Source organism: Pyrus communis, chromosome 12, assembly GCF_963583255.1.
Source record: "Pyrus communis chromosome 12, drPyrComm1.1, whole genome shotgun sequence".
In the NCBI taxonomy this organism is placed as follows: Eukaryota; Viridiplantae; Streptophyta; class Magnoliopsida; order Rosales; family Rosaceae; genus Pyrus; species Pyrus communis.
In genome coordinates, this window is record NC_084814.1 from 4112934 (window position 1) to 4131006 (window position 18073).

The following is an 18073-nucleotide window of genomic DNA, read 5'->3' on the forward strand; positions in this document are numbered from 1 at the left end:
CGAATATGACTTCAGAAGTTTGTTCCAAATTATATTCAATTGAATCATATAGAGAAGTATCACATTGGATAGTAGACATGAAACAAGCTATCACTCAAACAATGTGATTAAGAGTATTATATTAGGGAATGACCGTATTGCATTGTAATTGTAACTGGATAGGTTCTCTAACCACTTCTACTTAGCTTGGGCAGCCATGACATACTGCTAGGTGTCACTCACGGTTTGTGGAAGCCCTGAAGATTAGCAAACACTAATCTTCATCATAGGGAGTATTGAAATGTAGTTTCAATTCACAATCGATCGTTAAGAGTAACAATCGCCCACTAAAATGCTAATTAGAACCTAATGGATCGTACACTGAGTAAGGATGAAAGTGAGGAAATATACATGAGATGGATAAGCAATTAAATGGTTTAATTGGGAATGGTCAACCTTAATTAATTAGTTAATTAATTATACAAAAGGTTCGTATTAGGCTTTCAAGTTTGCCACTCACATGTGAGGTGGTATAAAGGCAACTTTATAGACATTCTCTCACTAGGGTTTTCTTTGAGGCAAAAGAAGAGAAACTTTTTCTCCCTTTTTCTCTATAGAGGCCGGCCACTTAGGGGAAAAATAACTAGCAATCCTTTCTTCCTCTAAGTCATCCATTCCATCTTCACACCTCATCCTTGGTGTGGAGACTTAGAGACACCAAACTTTTGGTGTTCTTGGAGATCCTTTCCTCACATCCTCAAGGAGCAAAGGAGTATCAAAAGGAAGAAAATCACAAGGAAGATCTAAGGAGCTAGGAGGTAACTTGAAGGCCCTCTACTTGGGTGAATCCCTTGTGTAAACAAGGATGAGCTTCAAGGGTAACAAATCCCAAAATGCTTTCTTCTCTTTAATGTAGTTAAAGAGTTTTATGGTTCACCATTTACTAGGCTTCAAAAGTCATGGGTTTTAGAATTGTTTTTAATGCATGTCTACTTTGAAGTGTTATTAGTTTACTTATGTGTTCAAATGTTCTCACATGTTCTTAGCTAGGACAAAATTTATCCTTCATTTCCCCTCCTCAAGCCATGCCTTCGCAGGTATATTTATCTTTCAATCTTGGTCAAGTTTGTAATTTTCCAAGTTTTACAACTAACCACCACTTTTATTATTTTCCAAGCAAAGGTTAAGGCACATACACCACAAGTTGGGCAGACCTCAGCCCCTATTTCTTCTACTCCTCCTCTTCTTCCCATGGTGGTGACTCCCATTTCTCAATTCAATCCAACAATTGGGGAGTTGCTGCACTACGTGGAGGATGAGAACACTTCAGTAAGTTCTTTTCGTCTAGCTCTTTTGATTTTCCTTCTAAGTTTTCTTTCAAATTCTTCCTTGTTTTACACTTTGTGTTTCCTTTCTGCCAGTCATCTCCAGTGCACGAGGCCCTCAATCAGCAACCACCAGTTTTTGGGGAGCCAATAGTTCTTAAGATATCTATGGTCTCAGAGGTAACTAGCCCGAGGGCTCCCTAAGCTACTTCTTCGGCCAGTCCACCTGTTTCCCCCAAAGCAACTACAATAACAGAGGCCCCATAATCCAAAGCTCAAGGACTATCACAGGTATACAAGTAATTCCATTTTGTACTTTCTTCGATTTAAGTATAAACTGGTCATTTAACTCATTCTTTTCTTTATTTAAAAACAGGCTTCTGGTGAGGGCTTGGGCAAGTCCCCTAAGCCTACAGCCCACAAGGTGGTTCTTCATCGGCCTCCCAAGGCCTCTGGGGTTACAGGGATCCTCATCCCTAAGCCCAAGAAAGCTGATGTTGCCATTCTTGCCTTTGAATCTCTTCGTTCTATCTCCATTGAAGCTGCTTCCACTGCTGTTGCTTCTAGAGGAGCTGGAGTAGTGCCTCCCCCTTTGACATCTATTCCAGCCACGACCTCTTTGCCCGAACTAGTCGTTTAGGAAGATTATGACAAGGTTGACGTCCCCAAGGCATCCCTCCGAGCCTTCAAACCTCCAAAATCAATGTTGGGTCTTCAAGGAGTGGATGCAAAGGGACTTTACTGCTTCCTTCGGCTCTTACTGAGTTATATAAGGCTCAGCAAATGTCCAAGGTCCAGTATGAGTTATTCCTCTCCTTCTTCGAGAACCTGAGGGCTTTAAGGGATTAACACCTTCGGGCTGAGAGGCAAGCCAACAAAATAAAGTGTTACAAAAAGAAGCACACCAGAACTTTGACTTCTCTATAGTAGTTAGTGGAAGAGGGCTCGGCCATAGAAGATAGGATCATGGTGGTGACCTTCGAGATCCAGAAGTTGGAAGAGCATCTTTCAACATTAAAGGGCGAGCAAATGACCCGCTTGAGTAAACTTTGTCAGAAAATCAAGGAAGTGAAGAGAGTCAACCAAAAAGTGAAGGACTCCGAGGCCCAACTAGCCAATAGCAACGTAACTTTAGAAGAGCCTAGCAGGATTTTTACAATTATGCAAACTTATTACTCTAGAATAGCTGCCTTAGCTAAACATGTAAAACTGTTAGGCTAAAGTCTTTGTAACTTTTACCAATATGAATAAAAGATCTATTATGTCTCATTTGACTTATCCATCTACATCTAACTATTAAACCAAAGCTCCAACACTTCTCCTAATGTCTAAACTTCATCAATGTAACAGTCTTTAACATCCCATAGAGTTGGGTGATATTTCTTTACGAATAACATTAACTGAATGTCTTTGCAAGTTTCCTTCCAAATCTACCAAGTAATATCATCCTCTGTCTAACACTTGGTTGATAACGAAATGACATTCCCAAGTGGGACTCCACTTCCTAAAACCTCTAACCTGGGCTCCCAATGGTAGAACTGGCTTCTAGACCAACTCTCATTTTTTGAAGGTTTTCAAGTTCACTTTTTTGTTGTATGCTCAGGCAACAGCTTACTTCCTTTCTTAGATTTTGTTCAAGGCTTCAATTTGGGCTACATCCAACGTTGATTTCTATAGGGAGTACATCATTTTGCCCGAAAGTTAAGGCATAAGGGGTAGTCCCAGTTCTTGCTCTCTTTGAGGTTCTATAAGCCCAAAGAGTATCTCCCAACTTCGTATGCCATCTTTCTAGGCTATCTGCCACCATTCTCTTAATAATATTCACCAAGATCTTATTGCTAGCTTCTGGTTGACCATTTGATTGGGGATAATAAGGGCTATACTGGATCATCTTTATCCTGAATTTATTTGGAAACTCCTCCACCTCTTTCTAGATAAAAAATAGCCCTCGATCTGTAATAATTATCTCGGGCACCCCATATCTATGTAAGATTTTGGTTTCAATAAATCTTTTCACATTAGCTAAAAAGATAGTCTTTACAGCTGAAGTCTTTACCCACTTGGTAAAGTAGTCAGTTGCTGCAATTATGAAGGTGTGTCCCTTGCTCGAAGCTAGGTAGACTTGCCCGATAAAGTCCATTACCCACCCTCTAAAAAGCCATGGCTTCACTACTGGATTTATGGGTACTAAGGGTACATGTTGGAGAGGTCTTTGTCTTTGACATCCTTCACGTCCTCTAGTATAAGCCTTATAATCTTTCTCTATGTTGGGCCAAAAGTAGCCATACGTTCTCAACAACCACCTCATCTTGGTTCCAGCTTGATGTGCTTCATAAATACCTTCATGTACTTCAACCATTACCCTCATTAACTCTTCTAGGCCTAAGCATTTTAACAGAAATCCATCTGGAGTCTTCCTTAACAAAGCTTTGTCACATATGACAAACTTAGTTTCTTGCTACCTAATCTTCTTACTTATGGGGAAACAAAGGTCTTTCAAGTACTGAATAATTGATGTTCTCCAGTCTTCTATTTCAGGTTTTTTGGTCATTACGTCAAGGCTGAACCCTCTTTCATAGATAGAGAGGAGATTCCTCCTTTGTACCTCTACATTCACCTCAAATCTTTTTTCTTGAATATGTGTTCCAGAAGCGAACAGTGCCATCTCATTAGCAATTAAATTTGCTTCCCTGGGAATATGGTCGATTGATACTTTACTTTCCCACTCAACAATTGAGTGGCTATCAAATAATAACTTGTCATTGTGATGTGTCTGCATTTGTAATCTCTATTCAACTGGTTAATTACTAGCTCAGAGTCACCATATATCTCAACCTTAGTTGCCCCTAACTCCATTAGGATTTCCAGGCCAATTATCAATGCCTCGTACTATGCCCTGTTGTTGCTAGTATCTTGATAATCTAGAAAGAATGAATAGCAATGTTGAACTCCCCTAGGATCAATAATGACAATCCCAGCTTCAGCAGCATGTTGAGTACAAGATTCATCAAAATACAACCTTTAATAAGTGATTCATAGGCTAGTTATTCTTCTCCCTTCTTGCTGGATCCATTCTTCCTTGCCCGAGTGATCTTTACTTGGTGGGATCCAAAGATTGGCCACTTCCAGAGTTCCTGGGATGTTGGCAAATTCATCCTTTGAGTCTTGGTGTTCGGTCAAGAAGTTTGCAATTACTTGCCCCTTTATTGCCCTTTGGGGTATATACTGGAAACTGAACTTTGATAGTGCTAGAATCCACTTCCCAATTCTTCCAGTTAGCACTGGTTTAGACAGCATGTATTTTATCACATCAGTCTTGGCAATGATATGGACGTGGTAAGGCAACATATAATGCCTTAACTTGCCAGCAATGAAATATGTGGCTAAACATAGCTTCTCGATTGGGGTATATCTTGTTTCCACTTCAGTAAGGGTCCTACTGAGGTAGTATATTGCTTGCTCCTTCCCTCTTCATTGTTTTGGGCCAGCAAACTTCCTATTGACTTTTCAGAAGCAAGGATATAAAGCTTCAAAGGTTTCCTTCTCTGAGGAGGCATAAGTGATAAGTCCATATTATACTATATATATTTTACCCTAATCTTAGTATTAATTTATTAGTTATTTTGGTAGAATTTTAATACTTTGTTATATATTTTCAATGTAGGACATTCGACTTCCTTTGGAGCAAAAATGTATTCAAACAGACGAATTTTGGAGTGATTCCAATTAGAGGATGTTCGTGTGCCTTTCAAGATGATTGTATCAAAATTCCAGATTTTTCTACCAGGCCGTTTCACCGTGGCGAAGAAAAGAAGGCCCAACGCGAAGCTTTTCCAGATTGATGTTTCTGGACGTTTTGGGTATTTTGGAGGTCAAGATGGCATATTTTGAGGAAGATTCCTTCTGAGGATTTGTAGGGGACATCTTTAAAAGAGATCTTCTGGGACCAAATCAGAGTTGATTTGGTTGGTCAAAAGACTAATTTTCTGAGAACTCCGACTTCTAGTTCAAATAGGAAACCTTTTATTTTCTGTTTTATTATTTTATTATGTTTCCTAGTTTTATTCTAAGACCTTTTACTAGGAGGATTTTAATCAGAGTAGTATAAATAAGGCTTGTTAGCCATTAGGGTTTTTTACGCAACTTTGGAGGAGAATACACGCACTACTCTACAGGGTTTTTGAAGTTTGTTTTCTATCTTTTTTCTATTTCAACAAATTCTTTTTGTTTTATGATTTTTTGTAACTAATTTCTGTTTGCTAGGGTGATGCCTTGAGCCTTAGCATGAATATGTAGTTTTTATTTAATTGCTTATGATTATACATGCATGCTTTGAATTATTAATCATTGTGTTTTAAACTGTCTCTATATCTTAATGCTTAGCTACCATTAGGATGTTTAGATAAGTAATCGGATGCAATTGGTCGGAATGCCACCAGGGAATTAAGTATTGCTTCTTGTGATTGATAGTTGTAATTTCACCTAGGATGAATGCCACGTCTTAGGGGTTGCATGGTTTTTCAAAGGGTTTTTGTAAAGCATAATGAGTCATGCATGTTTATATTTGATTTGAATGCCACATACGGATTGCATGTTTAATATACAATCTAGCTTGAATGCCACAAGTAAAATATGCATAAGGAAAACCTAACCTTCAAAGTTGCATGTGTAACGCATAAGTAATTGGTAAATCTATATAGGATTGTCAAGGGGACGACGGAACCCTAGGCTTTTACAATTTGGTTTTCAAAACGTTTTCTTTTGTTTTCTTTACTTTGTCAATTTATTTAATTGTTTAATTTAAAATTCGTTTTTAATATTATAGGTCATAAAATCAACCTCTTCCAAACTTTATTTTCAAATAATTAATTGAGATTTGGTATTTACATAAATTATTCATTTAATCCCTACGGAAAACGATTTAGGGTACTACAACTACCTTGTTCTCTTGCAAGTATTTTTAAGTGTTTTTATCCCTACTTTTGCAGGTGGTAAAAATACCTATCAATAAGCACTGGTGGAGAGGTTAGGCAAGCTTTTACTTTGTCAAACGCCTCTTGGTGTTGTGGGCTCCATTCAAACTCTTCTTGATTCTTTAGTCTTAGTAAAGAAGTCAATGGTCGGATTTTGCCAGCCAAATTAGCAATAAACCTTAAGAAGTAGATCTTTCCCAATAGCCTTTGCAATTGCACTTTGTTGGTGGAGGAAGGTGACTCCATTATGGCCTGGGCTTTGTTTTTGTCTATCTCCACTCCCCTTTGATGAACAAGGAATCCTAAAATGTTGCCTGATCTGACTCCAAAAACACATTTCTTAGGATTTATTTTCAACTTATGGGTCCACATTCTCACCAAGGCTTGTTTGAGGTCTTTTAAGTGTTGCTCTTTAGTTTTAGACTTCACCACAATGTTATCAATGTATACCTCCATGCTATGCCCGATTAAATCATGAAAAATGGCATTCATTGCTCTCTGATAGGTAGCACCAGCATTTTTCAGCCCGAATGGCATGACTACATATTCATATGCCCCTACATGTCCTGGGCACCGAAGCCATTTTTATTTGATTATATCCAGCATTTCCATCCATAAAAGATAGAACTTTGTGTTTTGCAACTGCATCTATGGATAGGTCAGCCATATGCATGAGGTATTCATCTTTAAACGTGGCTTCATTAATGTTTCTATAGTCGAGGCAACATCATATGACATTAGTTACAACTTTTAATAAAGGTACAATGTTGGCCAACTACTCGACATACTTGGCAGGTCTAATAAATCATGCCTTCACTAGCTTTTCGATCTCTTCTTTGACATTTTCTTCTATCTCCTTGGACATTCTTCTCGGTGCTTACTTCACAGGCTTGTACCCTTTCTTGATAAGCATTTTCTGCTCAACTAAACTGGGGTCCAATCCAGGCATCTCTATGTAATGCCATGCAAAGCAATCCTTGAACTCATGCAAAAGGTTTACCATCTTTGCCCGATCTCCAGTTTCCAACAAACCACTGAGTTGTATTGGCCTTGGATCCTCCTTAGTCCCCAAATTAATGGTTTTTAATGGGTTTTGTACTTCTAGTGATGTTTATCAGGCTCTGTACACAAAAATTTAACTGACTTTGGACCCTCAGACACATCATTTGGCCAGTCCAAGTCATAACTCAGCCATGTGAATGAATATCTCTATTTCTCCTCCCATAAACTCTTTTTCCTCTCTGTTCTTGGTGCTTAAAGCTTCTTTCTCCCACTTTGCCTCCTCCTTGGCTGAACTCTCTGATGAGTCCATATTATACCATATATTTTACCCTAATCTTAGTATTAATTTATTAGTTATTTTGGTAGAATTTTGATACTTTGTTATATATTTTCAATGTAGGACATTCGACTTCCTCTAGAGCAAAAAGTATTCAAACAAATAAATTTTGGATGATTCCAATTGGAGGATGTTCATGAGTCTTTCAAGATGATTGTATCAAAATTCCAGATTTTTCTACCAAGCTGTTTGACCGTGGTGATGAAATAAAGGCCCACCGCGCAGCTTTCCCAGATTGATGTTTTAGGACGTTTTGAGTATTTTGGAGGTCAAGATGGCATATTTTGAGGAAGATTCCTTCTGAGGATTTGTAGGGGACGTCTTCGGCTTTCAAAAGAGACCTTTTGGGACCAAATTGAAGTTGATTTGTTAGGTCAAAAGTGTGATTTTCTGAGAACTCCAAATTCTAGTTCAAATAGGAAACCTTTTATTTTCTGTTTTATCATTTAATTATGTTTCCTAGTTTTATTCTAAAACCTTTTTAAGGTAGGGTTTTATTTTCTAGTAGTATAAATAAGACTTTTTAGCCATTAGAAGAAGAGGGAGAACGCACGCACTACTCTAGAGGGTTTTTGAAATTTATTTTCTAGGTGTTTTCTATCCTTTTTCTATTTCAATAGAATTTATTTCGTTTTATGATTGTTCGTAACTAATTTTCGTTTGCTAGGGCGATGCCTTGAGCCTTAGCATGAATATGTTGTTTTCATTTAATTGTGATTATACATGCATACATTGAATTATTAATCACTGTGCTTTAAATTGTCTCTAAATCTCAATGCTTAGCTACCATTATGATGTTTAGATAAGTAATCGGATGCAATTCGGTCGGAATACCACCAGGGAATTGAGTATTACTTCTTGTGATTGATAGTTGTAATTTCACCTAGGATGAATACCATGTCCTAGGGGTTGCATGGTTTTTCAAAGGGTTTTCACAAAGAGTAATAAGTTATGCATGTTTATATTTGATCTGAATACCACAGACGGATTGCATGTTTGATATACGTTCTAGCTTGAATACCACGACTAGAATATGCATTAGGAAAACCTAACCTTCAAAGTTGCATGGGTAATTCATAAGTAATTGATAAATCTACATAGGATTGTTAAAGGGACGGCGGAACCCTAGGCTTTTACAATTTGGTTTACAAAACGTTTTCCTTTGTTTTCTTAACTTTGCTAATTTCTTTATTCATTTTAATTAAATTCGTTTTTATTATTTTTAAATTCAAAATCAACCTTTTCCAATCTTTGTTTTCAAATAATTAACTAAGAATTAGTTTACATAAATTATTTATTCAATCCTTGCGGAAAACAACCTTGCTTGAGCTGTTTATACTACAACTACCTTGTTCTCTTGCAAGTATTTTTAAGTGTTTTTATCCCTCCTTTTACAGGTGGTAAAGGGTTGTCACCTTAGTAGGGCGGCCGTTCTCATCAGCTCCTAAACACTGCAAGATCCCAACACTTGGATTGTAAAAACTTGCTTCAGCAATATTGGCTATGGGTAGAAATGGTCGTGACTCGGCCTTCACAATCTCCCAAAATCCCGGTTCCTCAGCTCTGGACTCATGGTAGACAACAATGATAGGAGCATATTTATGCGACTTAGTTAGCTTGTCTTCTTGCATTTACATAGTTAGTTTCCATTTATTTTAGTATTTTAAGCTAATTTCGTGTGTTTGTAGGTCCAATTGACTAAAGTGGCAAGAAAGTGCAATTTGGAGCATTTTGGAGCAATTTTGGTCTTGGAATGGATAACATATGCATGGAGCAAGGTGGATGGACGTTTTTGAAGATCAAAAGAGGCTAGGAATGTGCTTAACATCTGGAAGAATTAAATCAAAGACTTGGAAGATAAGGAATCAGCTATAAAGAAGGAACATTATCCAAATTTCCTTATCTTATCCAAACCTTATCCAACCTTATCTTATTTTATCCTATCCTACTCTTTTCCTACCTTAATTCCAGCTGCAAAGATGACTCATTTTCACATTAAATCACCTAAATATCAGGTTCTAGAAGCCCTATTTTCGTGCCCTAAGTTTATGCCAAATTTATGTTTTGAAGTGTTTTGAGTCAAAGTTAAGTTAGAATTCGTCCAAATCACCCTTTAGAATCTAGTTTGAGTCTATTTGATTGTTTTGTGCTATTTTGAGTCTTTTTAGTTTGTTTTGAGTCATATAAGTCTAGTTAAGTGTTTTTAAGTTTAGTTTTGTGTTTTTAAGTCAGTTTAGAGTAGATTAGCATCCCTTCTAATCCCCAGCCTAGAACGATCTTTACTTTCATATACTACAATCATATGGTTTTAATTTGAGTGTTAGAATATTTCACATCAAGCAATTTGTTGATGTAAAGTGAAGGGCACTTGACAAACTTTGGTGAATCCAATCACTGCTTAGCAATGCTCCATAAGTAGAGCTGTTATCCACCACAAAGAATGCCAACATGATTTGATTGGATCCCAAGTCAACCTCCAAGGGCAATATCCCATAGGTTCTGGTGATTGCTCCAGAGAAACTAGAAACTGTTAAATTAGTAGGAATAAGATCTTCCTCACTTTTACATAGCCTCTTCATTTGTTTAAGTGGGAGCACGTTGATTGCTGCTCCACCATCTATCAACACATTTTTTAAGGGTACTCCTTCTAGATAAGCTGCTACGTATATGGGCTTGAGATGGTTTGCCAAGGCTAGGCTCGATCTAATGAACACCATTTGGTCAGAATACACCCTCTCGGGCTCATTTCGTGGAGGATCAGGCAATTCTGCCATGCTTGATCCATCTTTCCCAACTTCTTCAATGTTATCAAGTGCTATCATTGGTTCTGGTGCCAAGTAATCACCCTCCATTATGGTTGGTTGATCTGGTTTGGCGCAAAACACAATTGATACAACATAAGTTATGTTTATATGGAAGTTACTAGGTCCAGGTACCTCTTCTTCTTTTTCCATCCAATCTGATACACAAACTTGTCCATCCAAGCCTGAGCATCCTTGGTTAACATCAACTCGAGCACCTTCTCCTCTATTGCTATATCAAAGTTAAGTAATTGCCTTGGGGTCTCACAAGGTGCATCTTCCAGTCTAGGTGAATGTATCCCCCTCTCAAGGGAAATGGTCCTAAAACAGAGAGGCTCAGGTGTAGGCATCATCACTACACTATCCTAAGCTCTTTTTAAGACTCTGTACTTTCTTGGATGGGGATTCTGAGGTATATGATCTCCTTGATCCTCCATTTTACTAATAGCTCTTTTTTTTTTCTCTTTTTAGCTTCTCCATTGGATTTGTCTTCTTCCTCCTAGTGTGATCTCTTTAAACTTGACATTTCTAGAAGCTTCTGAAATGGTAAGGATTTTTAATGAGTTCATATAGGCTTTATGCTGTCTTTGAACTCTCCTTATCATAGATGTTCCCATCTCTTGAACATGTCTCCTATCTTTCCCAACTATGTACCACTTTCGACCAAGTCGGGCTGAGTTCTTCTTAGTAACTGAGAGAACTGGGTTCATGGTTCTCTCTCTCCATCCTTGCCTTGCACTACCATGATAACTTGGTTGGGGAGGTTTTACTTCTACCTATATTGGCGTCTTGGCTTCCTTGTCCTCAACTTCTTCAGAGACTTCATAGTTTCTAAATACCTTAGATAAGCTTTTTGGTTCTGAATTTCCACCTAACCTTTGGAATACATTCTTGGAAGTTTCCTTGTTTGCTGCCTGAATAACACTTATGTGGGCATCTTGCTCTTCCATATCTTTTCTTTTAACTAACTCTCGATCAATAATGGCACCCAATGCTGGTACCTCTAATTCACATTCACATTGACATTTACTGCATAAAATCATTCCCTTGATTATAGTTGCTTGAGGTCTGTCAGACAATCTTCTGATACCTTTAGATGGCCTAACAGCTTGCCTTCTCTCACCATTCTCTTCCTAAGTAGCCCTTCCTTTTTCCTTTCTCAACCCTGTTAAGGTTAATCACGTTGATTAGAGCTTTTGGGAATGGATCTGTGTCAATAATCATGTTAGCTTGAGGGTTTTTTTAACAACAGCTTTCCCTTGACCATGAGATCTTGGATCCAATACCTGAACTGCACACAATTGGTTATGGAATCGTTGAAGGTGTACTGAAGTTTGCAATACTTTTTCCCTATCAGATCTTCTAGTTTGGGCATCTTTTTGGTGTTGTCGGGCAAGATTACCCTGGCCTTTACTAACTGTTCATAGATGTCAACCGCCTTGCTTAAATCAAATGAATAAGTCTAGTACTTCAGGGGCTTCATAGGCACAAAACCTTCATCATTTATAACAACCTTCTGATCCTTGATAAGCTGGACTAATCCTTCACCATCAAAGGTTTAAATGCGGTGGTCATCTCTGTTGTGCACAACTCAATTCCTTCTCTCATACTGTTGTCATTCTCTTATAGTTCTGAGCCTTCAAACTCCAATTGGTGTATTGGGGCTTTGTTATTGTAGAAAGGGGGCACTTTGGATGAATGATTCACTTGTTGTTCCTCGGTCAACAACTTTTCATACTTGGTAGCTGCAATCACCAACTCTTAAAGCTCATTAAACTGTACATCATAAACCTTTTTCTTCAAAGGTAGCCTTAAAGCCTTCTAGGCAATGGCTATGAGCTGGGCATGATTGATTGGAAACTGGCATCTTATCCTTATCCTCTTAAACCTCATCATGAAGTCCACTGTAGACTCATGTTCATAATGTTTCACTTCCACTAGATCATTGATGGTCATCTTAGGCTCCACCTTATAGAATTGCTCATGGAAGGTCATATTCATCTGCCCCTAGTTGGCAATGGAATTAAGAGGTAATAGAAAGTACCATTGAGATGCCAAGCCAACCAACGAATTCCAAAATAACCTCAACTTGTAGTTAGGATTATCTTCAAATGCTACGCAGTAGTTGGAAAATTTGAAAATGTGGTATCTGGAAGACACATTACAATCTTCCCCACTAAAGGTTAGGAACACGAGCATCTTGAAGTTGAGGGGAAAAAGATCCTGCTCATCATTATACTCAGGGTAGGGCTTCTGGTATGTGATCCTGAACAGAAGACGAGCATGTGGTTGTTGGTTAGCTACGTTGTTGTGTAGGGTATAAGGAGGTCCCCATTTTGGGCTACGCTCATTACCTGAGAAAACCTAATTCTGTGGCTCTGGCTATCTCCACCTAGCTTCCCATCCCTTATTAGCCAACGGTGATGGCCTAGAAGGGGGAGGTTTGCCCACAGTTAGGGACAAACTTTTTCCAATGGACTCTCCAACTTGCTTAATCATTCCAAACTTTCTTCCTTCTAGCTTGATCTGCCCTTACCCTTTATTAGGAATAATAGAGGGTCGGGCAAACCTGTTTCCTGGATGTCTTCTTCCTCAGGTCGACTAGCTTTAACATCCTCATTCTTCTTCCCCTTATCCTTCTTTTCCTAGAGCAAGGGAAACAAATGAATCATTGGCTCTTTCTCAGGGCTTGCTTCTCTAATCACTTCTCTGGCATAACCATCTCTTGGTGTAGAGTACTCTAACTCCAACTTTGTCTGCAAAGTTCCTGTTAAGGAACAGAGTCTGCTAACTTTTCATTTGGTCTCCAAAGTGATATTTTCCATACTTCTCAACACTTGCACCATAGTAGCTTGTAAGTCTTCGTTAGTAACTTTTCCACCTGACTTCTCAAAAGAAGTTGGGTTTTCCAGAATAGCAGGACCTCATAAGGAGGGAAAATCTTTCCGGTGATCCGTTATTTCTATTGAACGATGATGTTGCCCATATTCTGTTGTCTACCTGAAAGTTTGCTCATTCATTCTTCTTCTTGGCATACAAAACTACCAGGATCCCACCGAGCTTGCCAAAACTAAGTTTGGGCAGGAATTTCCCTCACACAGCTCCCCGAGGAGGTGGCATTTTGTTGGTTGTCGGGTGAGATTTTGCTGCTTGGTGTGCTGCAAGATAAGTTTATACTTAGTTTGAAAAGTGCCTTTGTAGGGCCTTTGGTGTTGGCCTTTAGGCTCACAATCAAAACTAACAGAGATCTGAGTGTGCTACTGTTATCTTAATATCACAGATTGATGAATAAAAGTGAATTAAGTTGATTACTTACGCTTCAAGTTACTTAAACTTCTTGTTACCAAAGGATTGTCACTAATGTGTTAAGTCTGCATTAAGTTCTTTTTCTTGCCTTCTAAACAAGGACTTTTAGTTCATGATCTTATATGTCCACAAATGAAGGGAGTTCAAGGCCCTCTTAACCACCCTCACAATTACAATTTACACTTAATAAAAATAGGCTTAATAACTTAACCAGATTCAAAAAAAAAAAAAAAAAATGAAACTCTTAAGTGGGAAATTGTTTAAAATGACTTAGATACATGAAGGAAGGTACGTTTAAACAACAAATCTACTAACTATAAGTACAAACAGAAAGGACTCGGGCAAGATTTAACCTTGTCGTGCAAGGTTGATCTTCTTGTAGCCACTTCTCTTTGAGTTTACAGAGATTTGTATGCTAAGAGGGATGAAAAGTAAACAGGTTTTACACGAGGCAATCGATACTACAACACTAAGGGAATGTAGTATAGTTTTTACACTAGACAAAAGATGGCTTTTCTAAGGGAACTATAGCTAAAAGGATATGGTTCTAGATAAGATTCAGCTTTCTAGGTATGAACTAGCTTGAAAGCAAAGTTTGTATGTCTTTTGATTGGTTTGTTGAGTGTCCTTTTCTCTGGTGTCTCTTTCTCCTTTTATAGGCAATTTTGCCCGACTGTCTTGGCTTTGCTCTTAGCCGATGGCTTTTGGAGGGCAATGAGTCATCATCTATTTACTTCTTTATGCCATCAGAAAGTGTTTTTTAGCTGGTGGTAAGTTGGTCTTTGTCACCCATCACTTCCATCATAAGCACATAGCCTATGCCTTAGTTGAAGTGGCTCCAATTTGCTTCAGGCCTTCGGGCAAGTCTCCATTTTACTTTGGCATCCTTAGGCCTTACTAACATAGAGCCTAACATTAAATATTAACCCAAACACCCTTATTTCTCTTTTTTCCTCTCAAGGAAACGAAGAAATAGAAAAGGGATCAGGAAATGCCCAACTTCACCATTGCTCTCTTTCTTCCAAATAAAAAAAGAAAAGAAGCTCGAGGGCCACTACTGTAAACACCAAAATCCACCTCCACCACAACCCGCCTGTCTTCCGCTAGCAGTGGGTAAACAAAACATCCCATCCCTATATAGGGGCGCTGTTTTAAAACCAAATCCTACTCATTTTCTGCTGACAACAACAAAGAGACACCCATCAAGACGACTTCAAACTAGAGTAGAAAGCCATAGGCCTTTGGAGATCTGCACATGCACTACGGAGTCAAATCCTTGAAGTGGTACAAAACCACGAAGGTCTTTTTATTTGAAAATAGTAGTATCTTAGGTATTATATTGTTTGAGTTTTCTTATGAGTTTAGTTTGGGCTTAGCCTGTTAGTATTAGGGTTAAGTTTGTTCGTTATAAATATGATGCTTTGTATCTCTACAGAACAATTTAGTCAAGATGTAGCGTCTTGTGGTTTTATAGCCATTTCGGCATTCTTGTTTATTTAATAATATTCTTATTTGTTTGTCGCACTCTGATATTCAACTTGGTATCAGAGTAGGTTTCATCCTTTAGGATTTAATCTGTTCTTGATAGGTATCAATCTGTTGTTTGTTTGATATTAGTTTTGGAAAAAAAAAAAAAAATTGAATATGTTTGCTCGGAAGTCACACCACTCCCAAATCCCTGCATACCTGAAACCCCAGCCAGCAACTGCCGCTTCGAACTTACCGTGCCCAGTTTTTCTGCAACCTGCCACTGCTGTTAACTGAAGCCCATAAACATACATTGTCATATCGCCAAACCTACATCTGTTGTGCTACATTCTGCGACTCGAACCCGATCTTGCACCAAGCCACTAGTCGGATTGGTCCGAGAGAATGAATTTGTTGATGGGCCAAACTTATTAAGTTGGGCTATTGTTTTCTGTTGGTTTGAGACCCACACGAATAACATGAAAATAACTTGCTGTTGCAGTTATTTTCATGTATTGAACCTACATGAACAAAACAAAGTATTATCACTCAAGTTATTGAACCTACGTGCAATACTTTGGATTGGTGACCAAAGACGAAGCAAGTAGTGAACCTACATGAAAATATTTGGGGTACCAAACCCGTGCAAATCTTGGATGCCAAATTCATCTAGTGGAAGGCTTAAAATCAGCTTCGTCTCTTCTCACGGCTACTGACAATTTGTAGACGATAAGACTGCACAAATAAGGAGTGCGCTAAGGCTCCTCTGCGGTGCAATGTGCACCAAAAATGGTACATGTTGCTGTCCAGGTCAGTAGCAGTAAAAAGAAAATATGCAGAAAAGGGATTTTCAGTTCACTCCTTTGCACCATTGGTCGTCTTACGAGTGTTGAAAGAAAGCAACAAGTCCCTTAATTTTCTTTTGTCGCAGAGTGTTTATCTTCATAATTTTGTGGTGCCCAGAGAACTGCAGCTTCTTTAAAAAACAATAGAAGAGTCCTCGCGCCTTTTTCTTTGAAGTTCACACATGGAGGAAAGCCATCTCAAAGATTTAACTTTTAAAAAGAAACAAGTTGCTGGGCTGCCGTATTTAATTTATAAGAATTTCATTAATTCTTATAAGTCTGTTGGATGCCAAACAAAAAATATATAAAATGGAGAAAAGGAAAAGCTACAGCAAGAGAGGAAAACAAAAGCTCATACAAAACTTTCCACTCACATGGGCATTATGGGCATGGCCTCCATTGATTAACCTGTTATCAAATACAAATATAAACGAGTGTGGAGACAACGTGGATGGCGCAAAATTCGTGGACACAAACCAAGTCAAAAGCTCTATGGATTTACCACCTCAAATTAGTGGACTCAAGCTATGTCGAAATCCCAAATAGCACGAAGCTGCGACATGTCTAGAATGGCACGAAGCTGCGACATGTCTCAAATAGCATTGAGCCACAACAAGTCTCAAATGGCACGAAACCACGACAAATTTCAAATGGCACAAAGCCACATCAAATTTCAAATGGCATGAAGCTGTATCAAACACCAAATGGCACGAAGCCATATCAAATACCAAATGGCACAAAGCCATATCAAATCTCAAGTGGCACAAAGCCGCATCAAATTTCAAATGGCATGAAACCGCGTCTAGCTCCAATGGCACAAAGTCCTTACCTGGACGAGTTGAAACTGCACAAGGCATCAAATACTCCTTACCTGCACGAGCGGAAACTGCACAAGGCATCAAAATCCCAATAGATACACTTCGAACTACGCTGATTTGTTTCCATCAAGGATACATAGGCAATCTATTATGACATTCTAGATGTAACCGCAAAGCCCAAACACAAAATTGAATCCTTGGTTCACCGCAGCCAAATTCACCACAAATTCAAATCGAATCCCTCGTTCACCACAACAAAATTCACAACAAATCCAAATGGAATCCTTGGTTCATTCGACCAAATTCACCATAAATCCAAAACTGAATCCCTTGTTCATTCAACCAAATTCACCCAAGTAAACCAAACACCAATTCTTTTTAGTGGGTCATCCACTCACTAAAAATCCCTAAACCAAATCGAAGGAACTACAAGTGATTTGATCCCTCAAAACGGCTCGATGGTGCAGTAACAAAATCAAACAAACACCAAAATCCTCAAATTTCATACTTTTCATGTTAGAATCAAATGATATTCCTTTCTCAAAAGATGGGTTGTAATTAATACGCGTGTAGCCTAGAATGAGGCGAACTCAAAATAATAAAACCTCTTCATAAAAGTGAGCGAGGGTGAAATTGTGTTGAGTAAATTATTTGCCCTCGTGACAATTTTTTCTCAACATAATTTTTGGCACACCTGGTGGGACTCATTCACTTTTTCATCTCTAATTATGAATAAATGAAAATTTGTGTGCTAGATGTTTTCTTACAGGAAACAGGATGGTACCACAAGTTGTTTACTTCCCTAAGCTTAACACACAACTCATTTCAAGGTAGGATGTTCAAGGCGAGCTGGATGTCGAATGTCATCCATCATCGATCAAGAACCAGTCTCACTCAATGTCCAAAAGCCAAATCTTGGAGTCGAAACCAACAAGGTAGCTGTCAAAGTCATGAAGACCATGCAAAGAAGATTCCGTCAAAGAATGCCACCAAAAAAAAAGGCGAAGAAGCATGTTGCTAAAGCTCTTAAGAAGAAAAGAAGTGAAGATGCGCTCTCGTGGAAGCTACCGAATGCATCAACCAAAGCCGTGAAGGCCAAAAAGCACAGAGTCATCAAGACCAATGCACTTGCAGCTGATAAAGCTTGCACCACAACTAAAATTGTGATTGGCTCAACCCCAATCACGTCGGTCACTGAGGAGCCTCTATTGAAAAAAATC